At 41.3% G+C, this 15,145-nt stretch overlaps 1 protein-coding gene and 1 long non-coding RNA gene across 3 annotated transcripts in view; one reads left to right on the top strand and one right to left on the bottom strand.

Annotated features, from left to right (window-relative positions):
• Positions 1-15,145, bottom strand: part of gdpd5a (glycerophosphodiester phosphodiesterase domain containing 5a) — a 47,371-nt gene that overhangs the window by 23,551 nt on the left and 8,675 nt on the right. The window lies entirely within an intron of this gene.
• On the top strand, positions 13,371-14,764 carry LOC132873158 (uncharacterized). Its single transcript, XR_009651537.1, has 3 exons — positions 13,371-13,635; positions 13,862-14,093; positions 14,306-14,764. It is a non-coding gene; the product is annotated as an uncharacterized LOC132873158 (long non-coding RNA).

Raw genomic sequence — 15,145 nt, 5'->3', positions numbered from 1 at the left:
AACAGAGGCGTAGCTGGATTTGTAAAATATGATTTTTTAAAAAACTTTATTTATTGGGTTTTGCAGAAGTATACAATTGTATTGAAACATTTACAAATAATTAAGTATACATTCTTTCTTTTCAGACAACAAAAAAAAGGGGGAAAGGAAAAAAAACCAAAAAGGGACAGGCACATCAGTCAGGTAACAGTAAACAGCAATAAACATAGCAACAGACATCCCAAGTCAGAGTAATGGCACCTCTCTTAGCTGCCTCAGTCGTGTCGGTCAGTTAGGGGCGAGTGAAAGATCTGTCCTCATAACGAATTGAAAGAATGGGCCCCATAATTTCCCAAATTTACTGGAGCAGCCAGTCAAAGACAGTCTAATTTTCTCCAACTTCAGAAAATAAACGGCGTCTCTAATCCAGTGGGCATGACTGGGCGGAATCATTGATTTCCAATTAATTACAATTAATCTTCTGGCTAGCAAGGTAGCAAAAGCCAGTACATCCTTTTTGGACTTAGAAAGGGAAGGGGGGGGGGGGGGGGGGGGGGGACCCCAAACAGTGCACTCAGAGAATTTGGTTTTATTTTTTCCCCAACTACCTCTGACAGGGTATTAAAAATCTCAACCCAATAATTATGTAGAGATGGACAATGCCAGAACATATGTGTAAGGTTTGCAGGAGATTGCTGACACCTATCACAAGCAATGTTGCCAGATTGGGCGGTTTTAACTGCATTTTGGCGGGTTTTGAACATATTTTGGGCTGGAAAACGTCAGCAGTATCTGGCAACACTGATCACAAGTTGGAATTACACCATCATAAATTTTAGCTAGTCGAGCCTTAGTGTAATAGGTACGGTGTACAACTTACACTGAATAAGACTGTATCTAGCGCAAATAGAAGATTTATGTACCCGTCTCAAAATCTCTGTCCAGACTTCCACTGATAACTCCACCCCCAGGTCCTCCTCCCAGAGTGACTTTATCAGGGCTTTGAACCAGAATTTTTTTCCTATTGGTTCGTTCCGAACAGAAACGGAATTTTAACGTTTCCGGTTTTGGGTTCCACCATTAAATAGACGTTCCCGAACCGGTTAAAACAAAAAAAATTTCGTTCCCAGAACGGTTAATTACGTTCCCTGTCAGCGGTTTAACAAATGGCTATAAAGTTATGTCTCTGTCTCATCCAGCTTAAGCCAAATGTAGGCTAATTCTATTACAACCTTCATTAAATAAGACAAGAAATAATTCAAAACAATTATTATTTCAAATGTTGGCGATTTGGATTCTCAGTATGTCTTCCCATCTACACAAACAGAAAAAGTGCCAAAAATGAAAGATAATTCATTTAGTGTGTTACCAAAGGCTAGTCAGGCCCTATAGAGGGCTACCGCATGACGTCACCGTGCCGCGAGATTTTGTTAGGCGCCATATTGGAAGACCAAGTACACATCTATGCAAGTACATACATACATAAAACAAACTACACCTGAAATGTAGCCAGGGCCGGTTCTGCCCTAATCTGGACCCGGGTGCAACATCGCGCAACCCCCCCCCCAAAAAAAAAAAAAAAAACACCAGTCTAAATCAGGACAACCATTACATAACTATAAACATTTTATATCAACTATTTTAACTAAATGGGCTATAATAAATAAGCCTGCAGGCAGCCACGGCGGGCTGCCTCAGAAAAGTAACCATTCAATGACACAACTGAAAGCCTGCAGCCACGGCGGGCTGCCTCAGAAAAGTAACCATTTGTCCTACCTTAAAACTCGTTTTGCATTTTCTGCCTCCTTTTTTGTATTTTCAACCCTCCGTTTATTTTCTTTCCTTTTCTGAAAACCCAATTTGTGTCCAGACATTTTGTTCTGCTACCAACGAACTAACTCGTCAGGTCTCGTCTCTCGAGCCCGCGATGATTCCCGTGGGAAGGGCAACAATTGATACATTTTTACAAACAGCCAATAGGGAGGTTGCAACGTTCAGGCTCTTCTTTGCTCAGACACTCAGTAATGGAGACGTGATAGTAGTCCACCTTCCCGCTCTCTCCATTCAGTCAGCGAACGTCACACAGGAAGTGAACCCCAGCGGGTCATAGAAACTTGCGCAGGAGAAGAATGGCTTTTTTATTTGTAGGCTACGGAAACTTTGAGGAACGAAATAAAAACCGGTATTAACCGGTTACCATTATTTTTAATAAGCGTTTCTGTTCCGGAACATAAAAAATAATAAAGTTTCTGGTTTCGTTTCTGTTCCATGTGAAATAGAAAAAGCTCCCGGTTTTCGTTTTCGTTCCTTGAACCGGTTCAAAGCCCTGGACTTTATTAAGCCTAGGGGCTCTGAACGTAAAAGATTAATTTGATTATAGATATATGAGATAGAGCCTTTAAGAGTAGGAATTGGTATCAAGAAGCCATCCAAAGCAGAGTCAGAGGGTAAATTAGGAAAGCTAGGGAATGTGCCCTGAACAAAACTGCGGACTTGTAAATATCTAAAGAAGTACTGCTTAGGAAGTGAGAATTTAACTAAAAGTTGCTGAAAAGAAGCAAAAACATTATCAATATACAGGTCTTTGAAGTTATGGATACCAAAATTCATCCACCTTAAGAAAACACTGTCTATGAGCGAAGGAGGAAAAGCATGGTTAGCCGCTAGTGGTGCATAAATAGAGCATGTCTGTAGACCAAAGTGCCGCTTAAACTGGACCCAAATCCTAAGGCCCTGTTTACATTATTTCGAATCAGCGGATCATCAGATTAACGTTTTTAAAACGATTCGCGTACACACACAAATAGCAGGAAGTGAAGTCCGCGCCGTTTTTCAGCAGTCGCGTCACATGACCAACGTGGCATGACCAACGCCAGCGAATCAGGAAGGTGGATGTCACACCAGCGAATCAGGAAGGTGGATGTCACAGTGACGTTGTCCAGTGACGACGTCAGCTAGAGCTCAGCACTGTGTATCCTCGTTCCTCAATGTTTACACAGCACCGGATCAGATACGTACTGGGTTGAATACGTGGGCCCTGGCGGATTCAAATTGTTCCGCCTGTGGAGTCGTTTCCCGGCGTTTTAATGTGCACGGACAGTGCATCCGCAACGAAAATGATACGGATACGGTCTAATGTAAACACCACCTAAGTGAGGCCTTAACAATCACATTCTTGGTGTAGGGAAAAGTGGAGGAGTGCACTAGGGCTTTCAAGGTTACTGGTCACTTGCCTCCATAACCAGTCATGCTGGGGGAGGATCAAAAGCCTTATATTGAAGCCAGTGCTTAAGAATCCTGATATTGGTGACCCAATAATAGAACCTAAAATTTGGCAGGGCCAGCCCTCCCAGTGGCTTCGGCCTTTGCAAATATTGTTTGCGCAGCCTAGGAACCTTCTGGTTCCAGATAAATTCAGAGATCAGGCTATCTAGTTTACAGAAAAAAAGACTGAGGGAGGAAGAGTGGTATGCACTGGAACAGGTAGGAGAGTCTTGGGAGTACATTCATTTTAACAGAGTTGACACGTGCAATCAAAGACATATTAAGCAGAGACCATCGTTCAAAGTCTTTCTGGATTCGGGTCAATAGGGGGGCAAAGTTAGCTTTGTCGAGGTCTTCAAATTTGTGCGCAACATGAATTCCAAGATATACAAAACTATGTTGAGCAACTTTAAAGGGAAAGTTTTCCAGGGGATACTTCTTAGCAGAGGGGTTAATGGGAAATATCTCGCTTTTGTTTAAATTTATATCCAGAAATTTGACCAAATGAATGAAGAGTGGCAAGAGCAGCGGGAACTGAGACAGGCAGGTTAGAAACATATAAAAGTAGGTCATCTGCATAAAGGGAAACTCTCAGCTGAATATCATTTCTAAATATGCCTGTAATAAGGTGGTTGGACCGAAGGGCTATCGAGAGAGGTTCAATAGCGATTGCGAATAATAGAGGGCTCAAAGGGCAACCCTGTCTAGTAGAGCGATATAGGCGAAAATATTCTGATTGGATATTATTCGTCCTAATTGAGGCTTGTGGGGCTGAATAAAGCAACTTAATCCATGAAATAAAACTATTCTTAAAACCAAATTTCTCCAAGACATAGAAGAGGTAATCCCACTCAACTTTGTCAAATGCCTTTTCAGCGTCTAATGATATCACAGCTTCGTGGGTGTCAGAAGAGGAGACATTGTAAAGTACATTGAACAAACGTCTAAGGTTAGAGAAGGAGTGCCTATTTCGAATGAACCCTGTTTGGTCCAAGGAAATGATGGTGTAAAATATGATTTTAAATTATGAAAGGAAATATTAAAGCTGCTGGATGTATGATTTTGGAATTTTGCTCCCTCTCTCTAAACCACCTGAATCTCATCTGTTATTTAGAAGCTTACCATTGAATCAGAGAACAAATAAATGCCTGACTTAAAAAAAAAAAAAAAAAAAAAAAAAAAAAACCACACACACAACACACAACACCCAAAAATCTAAAATTCTATCACTTGAATTCTTTTCCCTCCTGATTAGCTGTTGCTCCTGCCAGTCACCTTGCACTCAAACTTCTTTCATGTCTAAAGCTGAAGTGTGGTATCATTTAAAGTATTTGAGCTGACGTACAACATATACACACAAATCTCCTGTCTATTGTGACCAGAGACTGCACACAAACCAATTCTACACACTGTAACTTTCAGTATTTTGGCTCCTGTTGACATTTAAAAACCATCTACCACATGTGCAGTGTGAAACAGATACTGCATCCAATTACAACATCTGCAGGGTAAATTCCGCTCTCAAGTTCGCCAATGAGAACCTTGAGCATCCGATGGCTCATCTAACCGCTTTGCTTGAGACAATAATGGAGAGAGACGGGGGATTCCCTGAGAGGAAAAGGTGACAGGAAGTTGACGAGGGTGTGTTCAAAACAGCACTGGAAAACACAGCCTGGAGTGTACAGCCAGATATGACTTAGAAATGAGAATACAAAATCACGCGCAAAACTGAAAACTTGAAGATTAAGAATATTGCACGACTGATGTTCATAACCTTACTATAACCTTGTTATGAACAAACTTTATGGCCGCAGTGCAGGACTTTAACTCCTTTAATATACTGTAGCTCTCCTCCAAATCCATGAAGAGTGTAATACAATTACATAATGACTTGATTCCAGATTCACAAACTGCTTTTTACTATAGCTTTCTGATTTCATAAAAAGTTCACTTCAGGTGACAGTCGAAAGCACGTTATAACTTATTACTCGACAATCCCTGCATAAGGGCTTGATATTAGTGCTGGCCTTCCAAAAATGCCACCAGATGCATCTCTATTTGTGATGTAAGCAGCAGATGTTGCACTCATCTCTGAGGTGGTTTTGGGAGAAAAGGGTAAATTGCAGTAATTAAGCAGTCATTACTGGCTATGTCCCTTATTGATGACCACATCATGCTTTGGTGCCTTCTTTTTTTTTTTTTAAGATATTTTTTTGGGCTTTTTGCACCTTTATTGGATAGGACAGTGTAGAGACAGGAAATGAGCGGGAGAGAGAGAGACGGGAAGGGATCGGGAAATGACCTCGGGCCGGAATCGAACCCGGGTCGCCCGCATTCATGGTATGGCGCCTTAACCACCTGAGCCACGACGCCCCCGCTTTGGTGCCTTCTCACGCTGACAGGAGGTCACAGCAGGCACTCATTAGCATGGTAAATACATTCTCGCTCACACACACACAGCCAGTGTGAAGGTCTCACTTAGTCACTTCCTGTCATTAGGCCAGATTAAAGGGCTGCGAGATCCAACGCTGTCATTAGAGTCTCAACCATGTCCCTATCAGCAGTGCACTAAGGCCAAGTTTACATTAGACCGTATCTGTCTCGTTTTCTTCGCGGATGCACTGTCCGTTTACATTAAAACGCCTGGAAACGCCGGGAAACGGGAATCCGCCAGGGTCCACGTATTCAATCCAGATCGTGTCTGGTCCGGTGCTGTGTAAACATTGAGAATACGCGGATACGCTGTGCTGAGCTCTAGCTGGCGTCGTCATTGGACAACGTCACTGTGACATCCACCTTCCTGATTCGCTGGCGTTGGTCATGTGACGCGACTGCTGAAAAACGGCGCGGACTTCCGCCTTGTATCACCTTTCATTAAAGAGTATAAAAGTATGAAAATACTGCAAATACTGATGCAAATACTGCCCACTGTGTAGTTATGATTGTCTTTAGGCTTGCCATCCTTCCACTTGCAAGTGGTAAGTGACGCGCATGCCCGATATGCACTAGGATCACACACACAGCCGCTCAGTCCCGAATCACTGCTCGTGCACTTCACTCGCGTGCTCTGTGAGCTGCGCAGGGCCGGAGTGCGCACCCTCCAGAGGGCACTCGCTGTTCAGGGCGGAGTGATTTGGAGCGCAGGATGCCTGCGGAGCCGAGCGTATCCGTGTATTGGCGTTGCTGTGTGCACACGAATCGTGTATTGGCGTTGCTGTGTGCACACTAATCGTTTTAAAAACGTTAATCTGATGATCCGCTGATACCCCACCTAAGATCACGACACTGTCGTGAACCAAGTATGTACATACCCAAAATTATTCTGAACCCTTCTGAACTCTACAAGCATCTTTGGTTGTCCCTCTTGGGGATCCCTTAAAGGTTTAAACCCTATAATAAAAGTATTTTCCTGTTAGAAAGGTTTCCAATTACTGGGCACTGAGAATCCTTGATTATCCATGGAAATCTTTCTTCAAGAAATTTTCATTTAAGTCATTAATCATCGTTTTCTTCTTAACCTTGAGATACCTTGATCCTGTCAGCACTTGGTACCTACGACAACGGAAAAACAAAAGACTCCTTCTGAGTTTTTTAGACTCTGAAATGCCTAAAAGGGTCTTTCTGACAGGGAAACACTCTGCTGATACATACGATGTCTTCATGGTAACTCGGAAGTCAGAAGTAAGGGGGAAAAGGGGGGGGGGAAGGTGTCCTATGGGTACATGTGGCTACTGCTTATAAATAAAATTGTTGTCTGATCCCATGTCCATACAGTAAATATAGCATATATACATGTCATCAATTCTACTCACCTCATCTCTTGCAAGCATCACCAAGCTGTGAGCAGCATCAGGGCTTGGAGTATTTTGGTTGCCAATTTTGTTTACTGTGTTTTGTTCAAAATACAGTGCTGTGAACTATATCCATTTTCAAAATAGTCAGAAAGCACTTGTTCATGAGTACTACTGAGCATATTTTGTTTCACAAGTATAGTGTAAAGAGACTAAAATAAAAAATAAAAATTTAAAAAATGAAAGCGAATAGAAGTTTGATATCGGCTTTTCAATATATCTGCCAAAAAGCTCAAAACAAAACAAACAAAAACAAACAAAAACCTTTCATAAGAACCAAACAAAAGCTGTAATAATCAAAAAGGTAAATTTTCTTAAAATAAACATCACTTACCTGATATCGAATCAGTAGCCTTGGCGAACCATAAGCTGAATTTAGTTTATCTTTTTATCTGCTAATTATCTTCTGATACTATGAAGTTATAACGAGGTTTCTCTTATTTTGTTTCTGGTTCTGATTGGTTCCCAAGTTTATCAAGAAGTAGAACGGGTAATCAAACTTGATCAGAATAAGTGCTGATTGGTTACGAAGTTTTGCTATTGTTACTCATTCTTACAACACAATGACATAGGAGCTTCACCACTCATTCTTGCGTACCTTTGATAACGTGAGATCAATTGTTCGTATCGTGAGATCATGATTCGTTGTTCTGGTGATTGTAATGCTTATGCATATGCACATATCAGGCCTAGAAATTCATATATTTTTTCACCAGCCAGCCAGACTAGTTGCTTTCCAAAGTAACCAGCCAAACAGAAAATCAACTAGCCAAAATTTGTTCATGTATGAATTTTACTTCTGTCAAAAATAACAAAAGAGAGTAGTTCCCATGGTTCATGACTAATGGGCATTTATTTCAAGACCCGAGTATTTTGATACTGTTGTTAAATACATAAATGAGAACAACACAGAGCACCATAATATGCCTAAAAGCTGAGCTCCCATCTGTTTCTGGGTTGTAGAATTTTCTTACATCATAGCCAGTCTCTTTTGTTTTATTTCTTTACTGGCTAGCACTGGCCACGAGGCGGTGTGTATGACTGGTAATTACTAACACTGGCCACTAGGCGGTGTGTATGACTGGTAATTACTAACACTGGCCACTAGGCGGTGTGTCTCATCTCATCTCATTATCTGTAGCCGCTTTATCCTGTTCTACAGGGTCGCAGGCAAGCTGGAGCCTATCCCAGCTGACTATGGGCGAAAGGCGGGGTACACCCTGGACAAGTCGCCAGGTCATCACAGGGCTGACACATAGACACAGACAACCATTCACACTCACACCTACGGTCAATTTAGAGTCACCAGTTAACCTAACCTGCATGTCTTTGGACTGTGGGGGAAACCGGAGTACCCGGAGGAAACCTACGCAGACACGGGGAGAATATGAAAACTCCGCACAGAAAGGCCCTCGCCGGCCACGGGGCTTGAACCCGGACCTTCTTGCTGTGAGGCGACAGCGCTAACCACTACACCACCGTGCCGCCCTAGGCGGTGTGTATGACTGGTAATTACTAGCACTGGCCACTAGGCGGTGTGTATGACTGGTAATTACTAGCACTGGCCACTAGGCGGTGTGTATGACTGGTAATTACTAGCACTGGCCACTAGGCGGTGTGTATGACTGGTAATTACTAGCACTGGCCACTACGCGGTGTGTATGAGTGGTGGTACACGTACATGGACAAACCAAAAAAAAAAAAAAATTTGACTCGATGGGTTTACCATTTTTTTCCTTAGGTATGGTGCTCCGCTAATATATTGCAAAACTTGGCAACTTGGTGTATGAGTATTGAAAACAAATATACTTACTATCATGACTATAGCACCCAAAATATGTCCAACATGCTTTCTGTATTTAACCATTTGAGAGAGAAAGTACAACCCCGATTCCAAAAAAGTTGGGACAAAGTACAAATTGTAAATAAAAACGGAATGCAATCATTTACAAATCTCAAAAACTGATATTGTATTCACAATAGAACACAGACAACATATCAAATGTCGAAAGTGAGACATTTTGAAATTTCGTGCCAAATATTGGCTCATTTGAAATTTCATGACAGCAACACATCTCAAAAAAGTTGGGACAGGGGCAATAAGAGGCTGGAAAAGTTAAAGGTACAAAAAAGGAACAGCTGGAGGACCAAATTGCAACTCATTAGGTCAATTGGCAATAGGTCATTAACATCACTGGGTATAAAAAGAGCATCTTGGAGTGGCAGCGGCTCTCAGAAGTAAAGATGGGAAGAGGATCACCAATCCCCCTAATTCTGCACTGACAAATAGTGGAGCAATATCAGAAAGGAGTTCGACAGTGTAAAATTGCAAAGAGTTTGAACATATCATCATCTACAGTGCAAAAGATCATCAAAAGATTCAGAGAATCTGGAAGAATCTCTGTGCGTAAGGGTCAAGGCCGGAAAACCATACTGGGTGCCCGTGACCTTCGGGCCCTTAGACGGCACTGCATCACATACAGGCATGCTTCTGTATTGGAAATCACAAAATGGGCTCAGGAATATTTCCAGAGAACATTACCTGTGAACACAATTCACCGTGCCATCCGCCGTTGCCAGCTAAAACTCTATAGTTCAAAGAAGAAGCCGTATCTAAACACGATCCAGAAGCGCAGACGTCTTCTCTGGGCCAAGGCTCATTTAAAATGGACTGTGGCAAAGTGGAAACTGTTCTGTGGTCAGACGAATCAAAATTTGAAGTTCTTTATGGAAATCAGGGACGCCGTGTCATTCGGACTAAAGAGGAGAAGGACGACCTAAGTTGTTATCAGCGCTCAGTTCAGAAGCCTGCATCTCTGATGGTATGGGGTTGCATTAGTGCGTGTGGCATGGGCAGCTTACACATCTGGAAAGACACCGTCAATGCTGAAAGGTATATCCAGGTTCTAGAGCAACATATGCTCCCATCCAGACCATGTCTCTTTCAGGGAAGACCTTGCATTTTCCAACATGACAATGCCAAACCACATACTGCATCAATTACAGCATCATGGCTGCGTAGAAGAAGGGTCCGGGTACTGAACTGGCCAGCCTGCAGTCCAGATCTTTCACCCATAGAAAACATTTGGCGCATCATAAAGCGGAAGATACGACAAAAAAGACCCAAGACAGTTGAGCAACTAGAATCCTACATTAGACAAGAATGGGTTAACATTCCTATCCCTAAACTTGAGCAACTTGTCTCCTCAGTCCCCAGACGTTTACAGACTGTTGTAAAGAGAAAAGGGGATGTCTCACAGTGGTAAACATGGCCTTGTCCCAACTTTTTTGAGATGTGTTGTTGTCATGAAATTTAAAATCACCTAATTTTTCTCTTTAAATGTTACATTTTCTCAGTTTAAACATTTGATATGTCATCTATGTTCTATTCTGAATAAAATATGGAATTTTGAAACTTCCACATCATTGCATTCCATTTTTATTTACAATTTGTACTTTGTCCCAACTTTTTTGGAATCGGGGTTGTATTAGGAGCTTCATATTGACTAGGAATCAACTTGAAAAAAATTTATTATTCCATAAAAATCGTATCGCAGCCAAGGCCTACCCTGCTCCCACATTTACTTATAAGTCCTTTGTCGTTTCTCCTTCTCGTACGCTTTATCGGCGGCCTTATTCTCCTCTTCAGACCGAGGTCGCTTTGTCCCCGTCTCTGGCAGTTTCTGTACACCTTTCAGAAAATTCCACATCGCAACGTAGCTTTGGCAGATGTAGATGTAAACAACAACAAAAACACGTTTAAATGGACGATAATGTGGCCACATCTATTGAATTTGATAACGTGATTACTGCGATATTCAACGAGATGCATTATATGCATGCGCAGTAGTGAAAAAAACGACAGCCTGACTCGTACACGATATGATTCGGACTTCTTCGGTATTTTCCGTCCTGCCGATAAACACATTGATAGACACAGCACACGCTTAATATGTGGCAGCTTTAGTTGACGGTGTGTCTGAATCTTCGCTTCATATATATTTATTTTCAACTAGCCAGTGACAGGAATTACCCGCCAAATGACAAATTAAGTTGCCTCGGGCGACCAGACCACCGCGAATTTTGAGCCGTGACATATGCAGTGCACTACTGTTACACTCATTTTTACTTTCTTACAACATGATGACACAGTGGCTACTGCCTCGCTTCACCTCTGAGGCAGTAGCCACCAAAAAACACCCATGGTCATCTTTGGTTAATAACAAGCTATCCAGCTAGCTGTTTTGAGTGATGCCCCTGATCTATCCAGAGATCCCTTTCCGGTTCTAAAGGGTCCACTGCTTGATTGTTACCAACCTGTGCTTCCTCTTCACCCAATAATAAATTTGGACAATATCAATAATCAATGCACATTTCTCGATGTCATATGTGAGCATGTCCCAGTCTGAATAGTGTTTTTGTCCATGAAACAATAACCCTGCTCTGACAGACCGATGAGTTAACTGCAGACTGAAGTCTTTGGAGAATGATGAATTATTCCTCTCGCGACAAGTGAAATCTCCGTTGTCTTGGGAACTTCGAATTGGCTGGAAGAACTTTCTCCACTGGTGGCTTTGGCTCGCTCATCTCTCACCACTTAAATATGTATTAGCAACATGGTTGATGCATCAGACAGAAATGTATGTGCATTTATTTTCATTACTTCCTCTCGACAGCATATTCACATTGTTCCAGCTGATGCTAGTTTGATTTAGTTTTGGACTTTTCTTCAGTTTCACAATGGCAATACTCCCAGCCACCATATGGACTTTCAGAGATAAATAAAATCCATCTGACTCAATTCTTACTTCTGACATCTTCACGTACAATAGAACACTGCACAAATGTGGAATGGAACAAAAACAGACACAGGACTTGTTGCAAGTGCAATTATAAGACTTGTTAATAATAGAATAATGAATTGGACCTCATAGCTGACAGGATGAGAATATTAATGAGTTATTAGAGCGCCTGAGGTACTGAATAGCTGAGAACGGCGCCGCTTTTGTGGAGCGCTTCAGGTGTGACTCAGCTCCCTTCTGCACCCGAGACAATATCCCTCACCATCTGTTTCTCAAATTTTTAATAAATAGGCTTTATGGAGTGCAAAATTAGCCACATGACACAAAGGATGGCTTTATTTGGGGAAATAAAAAAAAGATGTGACAATACACAGGAAAAAAAAAAAAAATCACAGGATTAGCAAGGCTTGTATTTTCTGCAGCGTGAGTCGTGAGCTTTTGATTTTTTTTCCTGTAAATATTGGTGATTTCCGTTCAGCTCGGATCTCACTAGTTATCGCATGACCTCAAGTTCATGTTTTCAAAGCTAGTTAAAGTTCCACCAGACTACAGGACACTTGGTGTTTAATATTTCCGTGGTTTATATATATTTTTTTATTTCTTGATGAACGTCCGGAATGTTCCCGCTGCACTACTCTAAGGATATCCCAAATTCAGAATCAAATACAGTTCTCGAAAAATCCTATCGGCTGAACAACAAGGTTGCGTGCGATGGGAAAACCCCCATAAAAAGGCGTGCAAAACAGAGGTTTATCATATCTCGGCCACATGTTAATGCAGCAAGGTGTGACTGTTCGTTTGCATACACATCCTGAAATCGCCCTCCAACTTAGACACATCCAGGCACAAAAATGTTTGCTAAAATTGCTGTAATTAGTGTTTCACTTGGATTAAACGTGGCTAGGTTATTGTTTGCATGTAAAGATAGATTAAGAGCTCTTTAGGTGTCTCTCAGCTCTCCTTGTACTACAATATCCGTTTACATTGGCTTTAATGAAAATTATTTTTTATTAAAAGGGCTTATCTTCCTAGTGAAAGATGAGCTATGTTTAGAAAACATCGATAACCTCAATAACTCTCACAGCCACCATCCTTTTCACAATTGGTGTGGACAAAAGAAGTTCCGCTTTTGTGCTGCTATCTCTCCAGGACATGGCTTCCTGTTCTGGCCTCACACCGAACGAATGGCCCTGTCTGAGCCAGATAACGCTGACCATCTGCCCTGAACAAACATGTGGGCTGATTTGTTAGTTAGCTGGTATTGGGTGAGAACATTCAGGTGTTGACCAACATCATAAATAATCTTCCTGAAGATATTCATATTGAGAAATCTATACGGTTTCTAGGTAGAACCTACTACTCTTCATTTGCACGTGACATCATAGCTAATTATGCATGAGGCTTTGAACCGGAAGTGGGCCACGTTGGAGGATATACACAAACTCACGCAGTGCACATTTACTACAGAGGATATCCTCGAGAGGTTGTTACGCTCAATAATTATTTTTGTTTCTTCGCTATGCCGACTCTGTGTGCTCTAATTGGATGCAGGCGCAACTCTATTCAAGACAAGGGGACTTAAGTTCTTTAGAATTCCAGCAATTATAAATAATCAAGGAGAAAAAACAGAGAGTTGTCCACGGAGCGTAGACGTCACTGGCTGTCCAACATTAACTGGGCTGATTGAAATGATGAGAAAGCAAAAACCACACGAGGCTGCAGTGAACATTTTATCAATGGTAAGTGCTACAAACGAGTTATTAATGAAAGATCACAATATATAAGAAATATTGGATGGTTTAATAGCCTGGTCGTGCAGAAACTCGCCGCTGTCAAACGTGACAAAGCTGTGATCATTCAGTGTGTGAGCCGACAATCAAAGGCTTCTACAATTATTGCATTTTAAAAACAGCTGGATATAATTTTTGATGACGCTGCTTTTATCTTGCTTTTTCTTTCCATTAGGGAAAGAAACCAGCTGATCTCTACAATTTTACAGATCCAGACTGGGCACCAACACAAAATATGAGCCACAACAAAATCAAAGATGGTACTAAAGCAGTAGCTTGAAATGCAAGGCTTACAGAGCGCAGAAAGAAACACAAAATTATTGAAGAATCTTCCCAAATGATCACCGAGTCAATCGAACAAGGTTCATGTCAATCCTCAACCTGAAATACTGCAGCCGCGTCGCCCGGTGAGAGCCCTTTTAGAACTAAATGTTATATATAGTGTATTAGATAGCTATCTTTTGAAGCAGTCAAAATGATTGTTTTAAAAACAGATTTAAGAAATGACTATAAGCTTCTAAGTGTAACTCCTCTTTACCTTCCAGTCTGTACTCTTACCACTGTGTGTGTGTGTGTATTGTATATCCTCCAACATGGTGGCGGTCAATGACGCAAGCAGTTTTGGTCACATGGTTGCAAACAAAGAACTGATAGAGAAGAGTCTTTCTGTAACCATCCAATGAGCCCTCAAGGAACCCTGTTTCAAATTCAACATTTGCTGGGATTCAGTCTGGATTTCTGATGAACGACAAACAAAGGAAACACCTTCTCAGCTCAGAGCTCCTACTCAGAAATTCAAGAAGGTCTCTTCAACTCTGAGATCACCAAGTGGTGTCAAATCAACATGGCTGCTCACAGCATGAACAGTAAACAAGGTCGCACTGAGTACATCATCTTCCCAGTCAGCTTGTTAGATTGTTCCTAACAGACAATGAACATGGAGGCGTCCATTAACTTTTAGTAAAAATGTAAATTTACATACATATGAAATGAAACCAGGTGCAGATGAACATGTAGCTTTCTTTTTGGGAATTGATGTCATTACATTATTACTAGTCCCAATAAAAGGTCATGGAACCAGCAGATATCTGAACAATTAACATAATATCCCAGAGCTGTTGAATTCCCAAATCTGATTGGTCAGAAGGTGTTTATTAATATAAATACACTTGTTTTTAATACATTATTGTTTCTATAGCAACAACTTAAACCTGGACTTGCATGGTGGAACAGATTAAAAAGAAACGTGTGTAATCGTTGATACGATATTTTGTTAAAGGTAGACTGCCTTTCAAATTTTTCCAAGTGTAGGTCATAAAAGGAATTTTCCACGACACCCAATTATTTTTGTTTCATGGCCCAAAAGCTACTGAATTCGATTCACAGACTTCCAATATTATCAGGGTTTTTTTTGTTGTTGTTTTTTTAAATAGAACAATGAATGAATTTAGAGCCACAT

The sequence above is a fragment of the Neoarius graeffei genome, chromosome 25 (genome assembly GCF_027579695.1).
Source record: "Neoarius graeffei isolate fNeoGra1 chromosome 25, fNeoGra1.pri, whole genome shotgun sequence".
NCBI classification, from domain to species: domain Eukaryota; kingdom Metazoa; phylum Chordata; class Actinopteri; order Siluriformes; family Ariidae; genus Neoarius; species Neoarius graeffei.
The sequence above is the reverse complement of the archived record's forward strand: the minus strand, read 5'-3'. Positions and strand labels throughout refer to the sequence as shown.